At 34.6% G+C, this 16,981-nt stretch overlaps 1 protein-coding gene and 1 pseudogene across 4 annotated transcripts in view; one reads left to right on the top strand and one right to left on the bottom strand.

Annotated features, from left to right (window-relative positions):
* Positions 1 to 16,981, bottom strand: part of ZNF521 (zinc finger protein 521) — a 269,073-nt gene that overhangs the window by 53,893 nt on the left and 198,199 nt on the right. The gene's annotated exons all lie outside the window — the stretch shown is intronic.
* Positions 9,535 to 9,653, top strand: LOC112469286 (annotated as a pseudogene).

The following is a 16,981-nucleotide window of genomic DNA, read 5'->3' as shown; positions in this document are numbered from 1 at the left end:
CACATTGTTTTCAAGTGCACATGATACATTCACAAGATTGACCATATGTTCATCTATAGAACAAGTGTCAATAAACTTAATAGAATTGAAATGATACAGAGCACGCTACCTAATCACAATGGAATTAAATTAGAAATGAATAACAATTGATATCTAGGAAAACCTCAAATATTTGGAAATTAAAAGCAAATTTCTAAATAATCCATGGGTCAAAGAAATCACAAGGGAAATCAGAATATATTTTGAAGTAGAGGTTACTGAAAAAACAATATTTCAAAGCTGTGAAATGTACCTATAGAATTCTTAGAAGGAAATTTATAGATAATGCTTATGTTAGAAAGGAAAAAAGTCTAAAACTAATGACTTAAGTTTTATCTTAACAAATTAGAAAAAGGAGATCAAATTAAATCTAAGTTAGTATTAGGAAGGAAAAAATAAAGACTAGAAATCAATTAAATAGAAAACAAATCATAGGTCAAATGAATAAAATTATAAGTCAACTCTTTGAGAAGATCAGCAGAATTGATAAACTTATGTAGACTGATAAAGAAGAAAAGAGACTATAAGTGACCGATATAAGGAATCAGAGATTATCACTTTGATCATATAGATATTTAAAAGACAATAAGGTTAGTTTGTTCTAAGTGGAGGGCCAGGGGAAGGAGGGAACAATTGAGGAGATCGTTTTATGAACATGATAGATGTCTAACCAATGTACTGTATACTTGAAACTAATTTAAATAAATAAATTCATTAAGAAAAGACAATCAAGCAATATTATAAACCTTATGCCAACAAATTTGACACAATGTTTAACAGAAAATTTGAACAACCTTTTATCTGTTAAAGAAATTGAATTTATTATGAAAGGAAGGAAGGAGGAAGGAAGGGAAGAAAGGAAGAAAAACAACTAACTCTTGGCTCACGTGGTTCACTGGTGAATTCTAACAAGCATTTATGGGGAAAAAAATTCTCAAACTCTTTCAGAAAATCTTTTATAAGGTCAGTATAACTCTAATATCATAACCCAAAAAAGATCTTATAAAATTTGTAGGGTTGGCTGACATCCAGAACAGATTCATTCAACCATGTTAATGTACTAAAAGTGACAATGATGGGTAAAAAAATAAGTAAATAAAACTAACTATACTATTTTCCCTTTTTTATTCTTACCTATATATCTCTTTAATAATAAATAGATTGACCTTTTTAGAATTGAAAACAGATCCGTGTACAAACACCTTGAACTCTCTTCTCACTTTTGGAGCAGTTTCTCCTCATTAAGCGGGTTATTTTCCCTCCTGCCTGCAGTGAGATGCTGGGAGTGCAGGTGGGGCATGATATAGCACAGACCCGTTGTTGTCCAAGGAGGTGGTAAGAAACCTGATTCTGGTCGCAGGTCACCTATGCACTCAAGTCTGCCTTCATTAGTAATAAAATTTAATTCATATTTTGATCAAAAACTATTTGAAGAAAAATCTAGAGGAGAAAACATTTATATACACATATATGTCATTTTACTAAATTTGTTCTTGCTTACCCCCCAAAAAAGAAAATATGGTGAAAGGGAAGAAGGAAAGTTTTAAACATTTTTAGAAAGGTGAAATATGATCTTGTGGAAGATGTGAAAGTAGAAAGCAGAGTATAGTGACCACTCCCTTTTCCATTGTGGGAGGGGCAGTGAGGGAATAGGGGTGGTACTGAAAGTTTTAGAGGACACTAATATTTCAAGAAGCTCTACCAAGAAAGCAGAAGAAGTGTTCATGCAAAGTTCAGAATATAGATGCTGCAAAGAATGGAAGAGCTTTATAACTGAAATGTCAGTATGACAGAAATTCCTGAGTTCTTCCCCTGGCCATCCCAAGACCTGGCTTGGGCTGATGCTACAGAAATATCTTCTGGTGAAGACCAATGGAACTGAGATCTTGCTTTGCGACATTTCTCCCCCAGTTACAGAACTTTATCTTCCTGTTATAACTCTCAAAGTGGCAGTCAATGAGCATTTAATTAGCAATTGTTCTGGTCACGGTAGAATAAAAGAACCAGATTTATTCTCCCATCTGAAACAACTAAGAAAAAATGGACAAAATATATGAAATACCATTTTTGAGACAGTGGACATGAGACAGTACAGAACAGTGATCTCTGAGGGAGGGAAAACACATGATGGAAGCCACGAATTGCCCAGCTTACTGTCTCGAGAGTTTCCAACTACAGTGTAGGGAGGAAAAACCCAGGGTGAACATAGAAAATCTTTCTGAGCTAGCAGCCCAAGGAGGATAAGCTGTAGTTCCTAAAGCAGAGTTCCAGAGAGGAGAGAACTATTTAGAGGGAGGACTGAGGATCTGCAGAGGGTCCTTAAGCTAAGTCTTAAGCTGAGTTTGATCAGTGTATGCATGTGAAGAAGCTACCTGAGACCAGGGAAAACCTCTCCTGAGAGGAAGAGAGATAAACCTCCCCACAGCTCAACCAAGGTTGCGTTCTCGCAAGTCAGAGCACAAAACCTCGACTGAGATATCGTCATTGTGTTAACTATTCAGAAATGTATTGCCTCAGTACTGAGGAAAAACAGCCCTAAATCAAAGGTTGCTCTGGTATCCTAAACACATAAAAATAATAAATAAATAAATAAAAGCAAACCTTGAAAAAATTCAAATTAGTATCAAGCAACTTAAATGTTTCCCAGAACAAAGCTCAAGAATATTTATATAAATACAAAAAATCTAGCATCTGAACAAGGTAAAATTCACAATATATGGCATTCAATAAAAAAAATTACTAAGTATGCAGGAAAATGCAATGTATAAGGCAAAGGCAAAAGTCATTAAAGGAACAGACATAGAAATGTCACAGACAATAAAATGGCAGAGAAGGACATTTAAAAAGTTATCATAACTGTATTCCATGTATTCAAGAGGTGGAAGAAATATGGAACATACTCAACAGAGACATGAAAGACATAAAAGGACTCATATTAAACTTTAAGAGATAAAAAAATAGACTGGGTGGATTTAACATAGGATTAGACATCACAGCAGAAAAGATTAGTGAATTTAAAGTCGCAGGAATAAAAGCTATCAAAAATGAAACATATAAAGAAAAAGAGCTAAAAAAAAATGACCAAATCATCAGTGAGCTGTGGCACAACTCCAAAAACTATATATGTATAATTGGAATCCCTGAAAGTGGGATACAGAAAGTATTTGAAAAATAGATCATTTCTGACTGACAGACTATCATGGCCACTCAGGTTATTCGAATGTGTTATAATTCTATATATTTTCATGGCTTTAAGTATATACCATTTTCTGAATATGGTTACTAAAAATATATTATACCTGGAAATGTCTAATATTTAAGAACAAGCCCACATTTAAAATCTGGAATCATGTATATTCTACCGAATAGATAAGTGGTTTTTAGAATATATTCAAGAGGCAAAATGAAGTTCTAATATAAATTTATCTCCTAATTTTTGTGAATTTAAATGTTGACGCATCACTGATGAAGAAGTTAAAATATTTCTCACACAAAGAAGGTTCTCTCCCTCTAAATGGAATGAAAGCAGCTTGTGAAAGTGAAGGAAAGAAAGAAATTTTGGTAATAGTTTACAGAGAAAAATCAGCAAATTGTGGAATGAGTGATATTATCAGAGAGAATGAAAATTGAAAGTTTTAGATCACAGTGAAAGAAAGGAAGAAAAAAATCAGGAAAAATATATCAAATCGTTATGTTGTACCCCAAATTATAGAACGTTATACGTCAATTACAACTCGATAGAAGTGGGAGAAAAATGAGGAACAAGCTTAGAGAATGGGAAACAGAACTTGGTCCTGTTAGGAAGGTATAATACATATACACTCAAATATTCATAGGTGTTTTGGTTTGATCAAATATAAAGCACCTCATTTAGAATGATATTCTTTCTTCTTCTTAATTGAGTTCTACTTCAAGCAGTGAACATTAGACATCACAGAAGAATTAAAGCATACTGACCATTGAAAATACTACCCAGATTTTCCTCTCTTTGGAATTAGGATGATAATTAGAGAGATGAACGATAATTATTTGCACTGTGGTCTACTTACGACAAAGAAGCAGAAGTAGTAAACACTGCTTTTTGCCTCCAAAATTTGTCTGTAGACCACATTGTTATAAAGGATACTGTATTTTTCCTCCCATACACACAATGGTATTATTGGAGGCTGAAATGTTGAGCCAAGATCATTTTGAAATCTAACACAGAAATGATGAAGAAAAAGATGTAAAGACAAAGAGAAAAGCTACAATAATAACAAAACCTCCTCGCTCAGTTTAAATACTAAGATTAATATTCTGTAAGCCAAAGAACTTTAGAGGTAAATTATGTTCATTCAATCTCCTCATTCTTGGAGGTAAAGACATTAACCTGGGTTATGCAGTGACTTAGTTTAAGGGAAGGAACTGATATTCAGATGCAAGTCTCCTGAATCACAGCCCTGAGCTCTGTCTATGGAACCCACTGAATTGCTTTAGAGTGACGGGAGCATGAACTGACTGTATACACTGATTTTACAAGGAACTACTCTATTGCATCTTAAAGCATATATTGACATTCACAAAAATACTTCTAAAATAACCTTTACCTGCCTTGACCTAATACATTTCTGTAAGAAACATTAATTCTATATTTAGTTACTAATAATTTTTGGTCCTCAGAATGTTAGAAGCACTTTTGAGGGTGCTGGTTTGGATGACACTAGCTCTCTTAAAAGATCTGACCATGAAATAAATGATCTCTCCTTTAATCTCTTGATAAATGATTCCCTTTATGGTTTTTAAGCAATTCAAATTCACTTCATTAATTGTTATTTTCATAAATTGTCATCCCAGTGTCTTTTAGAGGAATATTTGAAGGGCTGGGAGCCAAGAAATGTGTAATCTGCTTGGGGTTTGGGTAAGTCATGGAAACTTTATGGATCTCAGCTTCCTCATGAAAACAAGAGGACAGAATGATCTCTATTTCTCTAAATCTCACTTATTTTTAATTATAGGGGTTGGAGAGTAAGAATCTCTAGAGTCTTCTTTCATTTGTAACTATCATTTTTTTCTTCCTTTCCTTTTTCATTTTTATACCCATCAACAAGCAGAAGGATCTGTGGAATGACATAGGGTGGGGATGAGCTAAAGTAACTGTTATAATAATTTTTTATGTCTTATTTTTTAATATCACCTCAAGGACTGCTTCTTTTTCTTTCCTAAGCTTACTCTCCGCTTGAGCTTTCCTTCAGAAAGTAGGTAATTCTAGGTTAGTAAAAACATTTTTCATCAGACTGCTTTTGATGAGCAGCATGGTGAAATGACAAAAGATGAAGAATTGGGAATGCCTTTTTGAAATGTATGGTTTAAATATAAGCTAATTTCAGAGCAACCCTTTATTTTTTTCTTCTTTTATTGGTACTAAACTTTTACTCTTTTTCTTTTTGTTAACTCTTAGTCACATTTCCTTCCCTGCTTTTGTTGTATAGGTGATTCTTATTTGCCAAGCTACTTTGATCTTATTTTCAATTATAGAAATCAATAAATGTCTTAACTATGATGATAGTACTCTTAACTAATAAAAATTCCATCCAAGTTATACCAAATAAGCAGAAATATTTTGCTCTAAACAAATTAAATAGCCATGTCAAATATACTACTCCATAGTGTTAATACAGTTTCCAAAGCTCCTATAAATCATAAGTGTTAGAAAATATTTGAGCAAATGCTTTGAGTTATATAAATCTAAGTTATAATTCATTACAATAGGTAGGGTTACTTCAGGTAGTTGTATAATCTTATCAAATCTTCTATTCTGGCATTATGTTAAAACATTCAGCCAAAATTCCCAAATACCATTTATGAGCATTGTGTGTGTGTGTGTCTCTGTGTGTATAAATGACTTCAATTAGTTGACATTATACGCCTACCATTGATGACTCAAAGAGTATGCACACATCAGATGTTATCTGACTACGATATGAATTCAACTTCAATATTATATTTGATCTCATAAAATCAACAGTTTATACCTCAAGGGGAGGGCTGGATAGTCTGCTGTTTTTATTTACAATGAAAATTGAACCTTAACTAGCCACACGGGAATATGGTAGACAATAATCCATTGTTGAACATTAGTCTTAGTATTTATCTAATTTATTGATTGAACAAAATGAGGTCTCTGACTCAACTCAAGAGCTTGGCATTTTATACTTTTTATTTTGAAGAATCGTTTGATTGACAATAAATTTCAAAGAAGTCTATTAAAGTTGAGCAAAGTTGGTCAAATACTAAGAGATATCAAGACATACCTTCAGTTTAATTTGTGGTTCAACCTCTCTTCCTAAAATGAAACAATAACCAGTGAACTTCTTAAAATAGGCTTTGTGTGTGTGTGTGTGTGTGTGTGTGTGTGTGTGTGTGTGTGTATGTAACAAGTTTGATAGTTTGATAACAGTTTAATAAGATTGCATCAATTAACCCTTGGGCTATGTGGCATCCAAATTAGGTGCTGCTTCAAGTAATTTAGAATAAAAATGACCCAAAAAGTGGGTTTGGACAAAACCAATAGTGTGTGTGTGTGTGTGTGTGTGTGTGTGTAAAATGGTGTCATAAATTTTATCCAGTAAAATTCTACAGGATATATTTAGCTTTTAAAATTGCCTTTTTAATATTATTAGAAGAAAGGAATGAATTGGCTGTGGTTTTGCTTTAGTTTCTAAGGAAAAAACTTGCCATTATTCAGCTGTAGCTGACACGTTGAATGTCAATGTGGATGTCAGCCCATATTTTGCAAGTGTTTGACCATTACTTGAGGGCAAAATTAGAAAATGGTATATTTTATCTTATATCATTTTATTTATGGTTGTAGCAAGCTTTTGACATTAGTATAATTTTTGTGCTAATCCCCCATACCTTCAATGACCTTTACGAATGTAATTTTTGCCTCTCTGTACTTTTAAAGTTAGAAGTTTGGATCCTAGGAAGAGCTTAAAGAAACAGAACAGACTTTTCTAGGACCATCTCACAGGGTTAATAACCTTGAAAACTTGAAAGCAGCAACACAAAGCACATGGTAGTACTCCAGCAATTTTGTCCAACCCCTGCACCCATTTCCAGGTCTCACAAGGAAACCTTGGTTTCTCAGTACCTTCTTCCCAATTAAATTGACCAGAAAATATCCTTTTCCTCTCCCAGCTTCTAGATTGCAAACTCATAAATGAAGTCAAGCTGTTGATATTATGCTTACATTCTCCACAGTAATGATATAAATTTAAAAATGAAGCAATATCTACTCTGTGTTCTAGCTTCTTACATAAACAGTTCATTCCATATACATCGAGGGATTATTAATAACTATGTTTTGTTTCTCTAGTCCCTCTGTAGTTTTAACTAGTTATATAGCTATTTACTTCCTTCCTTTTACCTGTGTACTATTTTAAAGTCTTGATTCAACTGAGGAAGCAGCTCTGTTTCATGGAGTAAGTAAACTGACTCATGAATAACATTTACTTCCTGAGGACTATTAAAGGGCTAAAGAGAAGCCACATACAAACACTCTGGAAACATCTATTCAAATGGACAGAAGTTGTTTTATACTTTGAAATTTTTTACATGGGAAACAAGTACAATATGATAAATCTTGGAAATTAGGAGAATATTTTAGTTCTAACACTTACAGTGATTAGTATGTATTTGGAATATCACATGAAATTAAAAATGAAAACAAGCCAAAGGGTTAAATTATTGTAATTATTGCGCTTGTATTTTTTATGGCATTGTAGGAAAGGCTGTCACTCTGATAGCATCCAGCAGCTTAAACTTGGATAAGTCATGTCACCTCTCTAGGACTTATTTAATTCACTTAGGCCAAATGACTCATAAGGTCTGTTTCAGATCTAAGAACACTGTGGTTCTGTATTATTGGTAGGGAATACTTTCACAAAGCTCAGACTGACAAATGCTGACAAGCTATACATACTTCAAATTCAAAGACATGACATAACTTCGGTGGGAGAGGGGGCTGGGTGAGCAGTTGTAGGAGGAGAAACAAAGTAGAAGATATACTTTTGGGGAGGTGAGTAATCAGTTTGAAATGAAAGGGAGATTTTTGTGTGGGTAGTGTTAGCAACCTTACAGTAGCAATAATAGTAGGTTGTTGAAGGCCCTGAACACTAAAATAGGGAATTTAGATTTGGTCTGTATACAACAGAGATGAGATGAGGCATGGAGTAAAATAAGGAGGACTGGAGACTCTCCGATGGGGTAACAGCATCAATCATAACAATGGCTAAATTTTATTAAGCATTTACTGTATGGCAGGCCTTGTTCTATATCCTTTGCATAATTAACTCATTAAAGTAATGAAAATAATAACTTCATGAGTCAGGTACTATTATTATTCCTTCTGTTAAAAAAGGAAACTAGGGAAAGTGGAAATTTAAGAAGCTTGTCTAACCACAAATACAAAACTATATTAGAAAAAAGTCCTATTAAAGATCCAAAATAATTTAGAGAGGAGCCAACAATATGAATTTACTTTCAAAAAGTTGATTTTTGGAAAAACACTTATTGCATTAAGAAAATATGTATATATTTTAAGTGTGGCTATCATTTATTCCAATGAAACTTTTATTTTGGAAGAGGAAAATACATGTACAGTGTTATAGTCATGCTTGTGAGTTTATGAGAATGCACATATTAAAAAAATAATTTAAAACAAAATCGACCTCACCCAATCCAAATATGATCTCTAATATATCTATGTGAAACAATGAATAGTGAATTCTTCTGAACATTTAAGGAACAAATGATACTAAGTCTCTATAATCTGTTTTAAAAAACAGAAGCAGGGTGGACATTTCCTAACTTAATCTATGAAGCCAGTATTATCCAGATATCAAAACCATACAAAGTTATTACAAGAAAACGACAGACCAATATATCTCGTGAGCATAGATACAAAAATCCTCAAAACTATTAGCAAATTGAATCCAACAATGTAGAAAAGAAACTATACACTATAATCAAGTAAAATTTTTTCAGGTATACAAGTTAAGTACAATATTTGAAAATCAATTAATGCAATCCACATCAAAAGGCTAGAGAAGAAAAAGAATATGAGCAAATAAAAAGATAAAAAGCATTTAACAAAATCCTATACCTATATATGATAAAACTTCTCACCAAACTAGGAATAGAAGGGAATTTCTCCAATTCCATAAATAATGTCTACAAAAACTCTATGGTTAACTTCTTAGTAATCGTAAGAAACTAGAAGTATTCTCCCTAAAATCAAGAATGAGGCAAGAATGTCCCCTCTCAACACTCCTTTCAACATCATACTGAAGTCCTGATTAATACGATAAGACGAAAGAAAGAAAGAAAAGGTATACACAAAAAAAGTGTTGGTGAGGATGTGGAGAAAATAGAACCCTTGTGCACTGTTGCTGGGATTGCAATTTGGTACAGCCACTATGGAAAACAGTTCAGAGGTTCCTCAAAAAATTAAAACTAGTCTATGACCATGCTACCCTGAACAAGCCCGATCTCATTTGATCTTGGAAGCTAAGCAGGGTCGGGCCTGGTTAGTACTTGGATGGGAGACCACCTAGGAAGACCAGGTGCTGCAGGCGTAAAAAAATAAAAAAATAAGGTATTGTAAGCTGACAAGGTCCTTGCAATCTGAGAGGTCAACCAAGGGTTGCCTTGCAAAAAAAAAAAAAAATTAAAACTAGAACTACCTTATGACCTAGCAATTCCACTTCTGGGTATTTATCCAAAGAAAACCAAAACACTAATTCAAAAAGATATATGCAACCCTATGTTCACTGCAGTGCTATTTACAATAGCCAAAATATGGAAGCAACCTAAGTGCCCATCAATAAACAATTGGATAAAGAAGATGTGGCACATAAATACAATGGAATACTATTACTCAGCCATAAAAAAACAAAAAAAAACCAAAAAAAACCTTACCATTTGCAACAACATGGATGGGCCTAAAGGGTATTAATGCGAAGTGAAATAAGTCAGGTAGAGAAAGACAAATACCATATAATTCCACTTATATATGGAATCTAAAAAACAAAATAAATGAACAAACAAAATGAAAACAGGCTTATAGATACAGAGAAGAAGCTAGTGACTGCCAGATGGGAGGAGGGTTGGGGGGCTGGGTGAAAAAGGCGAAGGGATTAAGAAGTACAAATTGGTAGTTATAAAATAGTTATGGGGATATTAAGTATAGCATGGGTAAAATGAGGGAAAAAAAGAGAAAAGAAAAAAAAAGAAGAAAGAAAAAAAAGGCCTGGGAAGGAAGAAATAAAACTGACTCTGTGTATAGATAAAATCCCCCCAAATTAATGATAACAAAAACAACAAACAACAACAACGATAAAACCCTCTTGGTACTAATAAATGATTGTAGCAAGTTCACAGGCTACAAGGTTAAAATTGTAAATAGAGAAATTCAATTGCTTTCCTACATGCAAGCAATGAGCAATTAGAATTTGCCAGTAAAAACACAACACTATATTAGTTTCAAAAAAAAAAGAAATACTTAGATACAAATCTAACTATATATATGAGGAAAACTACAACATTCTAATAAAAGAAAACTTAAGAAGATCTAAATAAAACAAAAGGCATTCCATGTTCATGTATAGGAAGATGTGAAGATGACAGTTCTTCCCAATTTGGTTTACAGATTCAAAGCAATCCCAGTCAAAATATCACCATGTTAATTTGTGGATGTCAACAAAATAAATCTAAAGTGTATATAAAAAGGCAAAAGACCTAGAAATGCCAATAAAATATTGAAGAACAAAGTCATGGAAATGACGTTATTCAACTTTGAGATTTACTCTAATGCTATATTAATCAAGATGGTGTGGTACTGGAAAAAGAATAGACAAATAGATCAAAAGTACAAAATAGAGCCCAGAAATAGACCCACACAAATACAGTTAACTGGTCTGTGACAAATGAGCAAAGGCAATCCAGTGGAAATGGTGCTAGAACAACTGAAAATTCATAGGCAAATAAAAAGAATCCAGACACAGACCTTATAACTTTCATAAAAATTAACTCAAAATAAATCATAGAATAAATGTAAAATACAAAAACAAAACTTCTAGAAGGTGACAGAGAAGAAAATGCAGGTACCTGGAAGTTGGCAATATATTTTTAGACACAAGAACAAAAGAACAATCATGAAAGAAAAAACTGGTAAGTTGGAGTTCATTTAAATAAAAAACTTCTGCTCTGTTAAAGACAATGTTAAGAGAATGAAAAGATAAGCCATGTACTATGAGAAAATATTTGCAAATGTTTCCCCGAGAAAAGGAACCATATCCAAAACATGCAAAGAAAAATTTTAATTCAAAAATAAAAAAAAACTCATTTAAAAAGTGGGAAAATGATATGAACAGGCACTTCACTGAAGATCTACGGATGACAAAAAAATCATATGAAGAGATGCTCAACATCATTTGTCATTAGTGAATTGCAAATTAAAAGAACAATGAGATATCATTAGATACCTATTAGAAATGGCTAAATTCTAAAGCACTGACAAAACCAAATGCTGACAAGGATGTAGAGCAACAGGAACTCTCTTTCATTGCTGGCAGAGATGCAGAATGGTATAGCTACTTTAGAAGAAAGTCTGAAAGTTTTTCACAAAGCTAAATATAGTACTATATTAACATATGATTTAGCAATCGCTCTCTTACATATTTACCTAAATGATTTGAAAACATGTCCACATAAAAACTTGCACACAGATGTTTATAGCAGTTTTATTCATAATTGCCCAAACTCAGAAGCAACAAAGATGTCCTTCAGTAGGTGAATGAATAAACTGTGGTACATTCATACAATGAAATACTATGCCAAAATAAGAAGAAATGAGCTATCAAACCATCGAAAGACATGAAGGAGCCTTACTAAATGAAAGAAGACAATCTGATGGGCTAAATACTACATGATTCCAACTATATGACATTCTGGAAAAGGCAATACTATGGAGAGAGTAAAAAGTTCAGTGTTGCTAGGGCTTCCAAGAGAGGAGCCTGGGGATCAATAGGAGCACAGGGGATTTTTAGGGCAGTGAAACTGTTATTAAGTAACAACAATGTATTAATATTGGTTCATCAGTCATAACAAATAAACCACACCAATGCAAGATGTTAATAATAGGGGAATATGGGTATGGCGTTGGGTAGAGGGAGTATAAGAAGTTCTCTGTGCTTTCAGTTCAATTTTTCTATAACCCTAAAACTGCTCTAAGAAATAAAGTCTATTAAATAAAAATATTAAAATCAACCTAATCTAAAACAGATCTCTTTTTTTTTTTAAGTCTGTGGCATACCTATGAGGAAAAATGAATAGCGTCATCAGAAAAGTGTGGCAGCAGCCAGAAAGATCCAGAAGGAAGCAAGCGTACAGCAGACAGAATTCTTCTCTACTACTCTTCTGCTTCTAATATTGCCCCTTCAATCTACACTGATGCCAGAATAACCCTGCTACAAGACAATCTGAACATGTCACTTTCTTGCTTAAACTTGCTTGAGAAAACCCACGGGCTGGCTGCAAGATAAAATTTAAACTCCTTGGCATGCAAGGTCCATAATAGTCTGATAGATTCCACGTCTCTGTCCACCTGATGCTTTTCATCCCATCCAAGAAGTTTTGCAAGAACAGGAAAGTCCTTCTCTGGCCTTGCGAACTCCTGCTGATTCTTTGAATATCAGTTAGGAGTTCTCTTCCTGATCAAGCCTTCTGAGCTTTGCAGGCAGCTTTATGATTTTTTTCCTGTGCTCCAGTTGACCCTGGTACATAGCTCCAATAAGACAAATACCACACAGTGACATAATTGTTCATTTGCATATCTGGATCCTCATTTGACCCAAGTTCCTTTAGGGGATCACTATGTTGTATCTGTCTTTATATACCTAGTATCTGGCACAGAGTCTAGTATATAGTAGGTGTTGAATAAATGCTTGTTGAATAAACACCAGGCACTGAATATTTAAGCTCTGATTCACGGGAGCCTCTATAGTAATATCCTCTAGCTAGTATTTTAATAGTTCGCACTTCTCTAATTAATTCTCACTTGTATATATAGTGAACTTTTGATTATCCACAAGAGGATTATCCCCATTGTACCTTAGACTAGCAAATCTTACTTTTAACCTCTTGTTGACATCACCAGCTGCTTACTTATGTCCTTCATTGACATTGTCACCAATGTCATCTACTTTTACTCCTGTATGCAGGTAAGAACATGGCAGAAGTTGGAAAGAAAGGTACTTCTAAAAAAACAAACATGAATTTTCCTCTCTTTACCTACGATTCTGGGCTTAAAAATGCAAGAGATCCCAAATACAGAAAAAAGAGAATACCAATCAAAGACTGGTAACTCTTTATCCCAAACTACAAATCTCTGAATAGCTTTGAAAATATGTTACTCAACAAACAATAATATATATCTATATATTATATATTCTATGTCTATTATACTGGTGCTTTATAATTTCTAACTTTTTCAATTCTTTACATTTGCCAACTTGATGACTGTACTACATGGAAGGATGTTTAGGAATAAAACAAGAGCAGCTGTACACTCCTAAAGTAATCATATATTAAAAAATAATTTTCAATTTCAGAGTGCTAGTAAAGATAAAAAATAAATACTTTAATCTCAGGCACAGTTTTCTTTTTTCGTTTTGTTTTATGTTTCCCTAAGAATGTTACATGAAACTATTTTTTAATGTCATTTACATTAAACTCTTGAGCTACTGACAGTGCCTTAGATTCTTCTGAAGGCCCCTGGTAGTGATTCTTCTTTTAAATTTAAAAGCCTAATAAACCCAGATTTTCAAAAGTAGCTAATATTGGGTTGAGGGCCAAACAATATAATGATGCAGAGCTACTTGCATTATTCCTGGAGCTATTTGATTTTGACAAGCCCACATTTGGTAATTAACATGAGAATGCCCCCTTGGGCCGTTCTCCTGTTAGCTAAAATATCTTATAAATTACTGTAATAAAAGGGAAAAAAAGGAACATGCTGCCTGTCAATGTTTCAACTTATCTAGCAAGAGGAGGAGACAAAGCCCTGATTTGGAAACATACAGATGCTAAATGGGAGTGTAAATTTTACTGTCTGACCCAACCTGAGAGAGTCACCTATTCTATGGTGGAATATACACAGAGCATTAACCGAGTTCCCAAAGCAAGAGGTGCGTTGGTCCTTTTGGATAGGTAATATTTTTGTTTCATAATCATGCTTAGTAAGTGATATCACATCATCTACTAAATGCCAGGTCAGTGGACACAGCATCTGTAATTGAAGAAGCAGCTTCATATATTCCATTTTAAGGTCTCTTGGTAGAGTTTAATAAATAATGCCATCTACCAATGATGTAAAATACAGTCTAATTTATTGTACTAATCTAGATAAATGTATTAACATGGCCATAATATAGATTCTATGTGCATTTGTGGTTAGGAGTCAAATGTCTCTTCACCACTTCTGTTTGCTCCCATCTGGCTACGCACTTGTAATCAGCCAAAGGAATTGCAAGTAGACAAATGATCAGGTTTTATAGTTTATTTTCTTGAGGCTAAGATTTAGCAATGATGTAATTCTAATTCTGGCAAAGAGAAATAACTATCTTAGAATTGACTTTTAAAATTCCTCTAGTCCACATTTTTTTTCCTGTTTCATTCACATATAAATTTACAACCTATTATAGACATAGAGGCCACCAAAATATAATATGACACAAGTAATACATTTTTCATCAGTAATGGACACTACTGTGTGTCTAAACAGATCTATATTGCTATATTCTGAATATTCGGTAATCAGGTAATGGTATACTCAATAAATGCATCTAAAAAAACAACCCTTTATTTTTCTCACCCTACAATTTTACCTACTGTTACCTAACCAACTTTTACTATCATTGATTTATTTTAATCTGAGACATTAACCATATTATTTCGAGTCGGCAGCAGCCACTGATTGAACAGAAGTTTTCTACGTTCTATTTCTTAAGGTACTTTATTATACTTCAGTTAAAGACCTGAGGGACTCAATGGGTATAAAATGTAGACTTATTGATAAAAATTCTAAGCCTCCAATAGAATATAGCTCAAAAATAGCTGTGTTTAATCCACAGCAGACATCATTTGCTACTACTGCTGAATTTTAACAGGAACAGATCCAAAATCATGTCAGTGTTCCCATTTTTGTGCCACAGAGTAATGACATTTAATCAGGAATATTACTACACTCTTTTGGTGACAGCTGAGACACAAAACCAGCCAGCTGATGCAATTCCTGTCTTATTGTTGGCGGCCCATAAGCAGCAGCCACAAACAGGAAGCTGCCCTACCTTGTGTGTATCATCAGAGGGAACTTTACAGAGCAAGGCTTGCTTATAGACTACAAATGACATCCATGATATTTCCCAAAGACTTCTGGAACCATCCTAGTTTCCACCTATCCCTGTGGCCAAAAGAAACTTAAGGGAGAAACTGTTCTAGATCTTTTAATACAATGGTGCTGCACTTGCCAGGTGTGAGGCAATATGAGGTTTGCAGAATACAACCGGCATAGCTCCTGCTTAGTTAGATCGATGGCCTATAATTACCTGAGAATTACTTGGACACAAATCAATGGTGTATTACGTCCCACTCATAATGAGCAGGGTAACTTTTGCCTGGTCTGGGAACGTCATGATAAAGACAATATCCCCATCTGTTTACTATGCCTAGCTCTGCCTGCCCAAGCCGAAACTGATTCAGCCCAGAAAGACTGAGGATATGGGAAGAGGGCTTCAGACAGAAAAGGAGTGGGGCTGTGTGCATTCTAACTCTGAAAACAGCCTTCAGTTCAGTGGTTGCAGGTTTTCATTCAACCCGATCTGCACTAAGATTGACATCTTTGAGATAAAAGGCTTCGCATTCCATTAGATGTCTTCAGCGTGGCCAGCCTCCGCCCCCCGACCACGCCCCAAGGGATCAAGCCACATTTTGATGACATCCATCAAGCTCACAATTCCAGCTCAACAGTTTGCGGCAATTTCTCCATCTTACAGCTATCATTGAAAGAGGAGTGGAGGGAGATCCATGCAAGTGGTAGGAAGGGGAGTTCGGTGCTATTTGAAACACTGACGTGCAGCCCCATAACTAAGCTGCCACAAACACACCACTCTCTCCTGTAATACTTCTTAAAAGTAAAGGAAGAGAGCTGGAGTCCTGCTGGATTTCCCTTAGCAACCTGACAGGAGCCCACAAGGTCAGCTAGCAGGAAGCGTAGAAAATTATACGGTGGGGAATTATCAGCTAAATTATTTCACTATACTCAGGATTTTTACTGTTCTTCCCAAGACAGTGGCCTCTTGCTACTCAGATTATAAACATGAATAAAAGGACAAGAATGACAAAAGAAAGGGGAAAGGGGAGGAAAACATTTTAAATAGCTTATTTATTTTAATATATATATATATGGCTTTGTTATTTGTTTTGATGCAACTCCTTGAGGCTACTGCTCAGGGATCCAATCTGCTTGTTTTCTTTCTCTGGCTATGATGCTTCTGATCCTTTTTGTTTGGGGTGCAAGGACAATGGGAGTTGGGCCAGAGACTGCCTCACGATCAGGTTTGCTACACAAGCTACAGCAGCAGGAGCAAGCATGATTTATCAATTAACAGGTAATGAAAAAAATTCTCTGCAATTAAAGATATGATTTTGCTCAAACAGGAAGCGGCACCATACAACTGTGTACCCCTCTGAGGAATACTCAGCTCCTGTCACTAATGTGGAACACAGCTAATTTTAACAGAGTGTGTGTGGGCCCCTTGGGGGACTCCATGTTGATGAAGGAATATACAGTAGGGAACCCCCAGAGGAACTAGCTGATTGGAGAGCCCCAGGAAAGGTGTAGGGA

Source organism: Pteropus alecto, unplaced genomic scaffold (genome assembly GCF_000325575.1).
Source record: "Pteropus alecto unplaced genomic scaffold, ASM32557v1 scaffold146, whole genome shotgun sequence".
Classification (NCBI taxonomy): Eukaryota; Metazoa; Chordata; class Mammalia; order Chiroptera; family Pteropodidae; genus Pteropus; species Pteropus alecto.
This window is presented reverse-complemented; position numbering and strand designations above follow the sequence as displayed.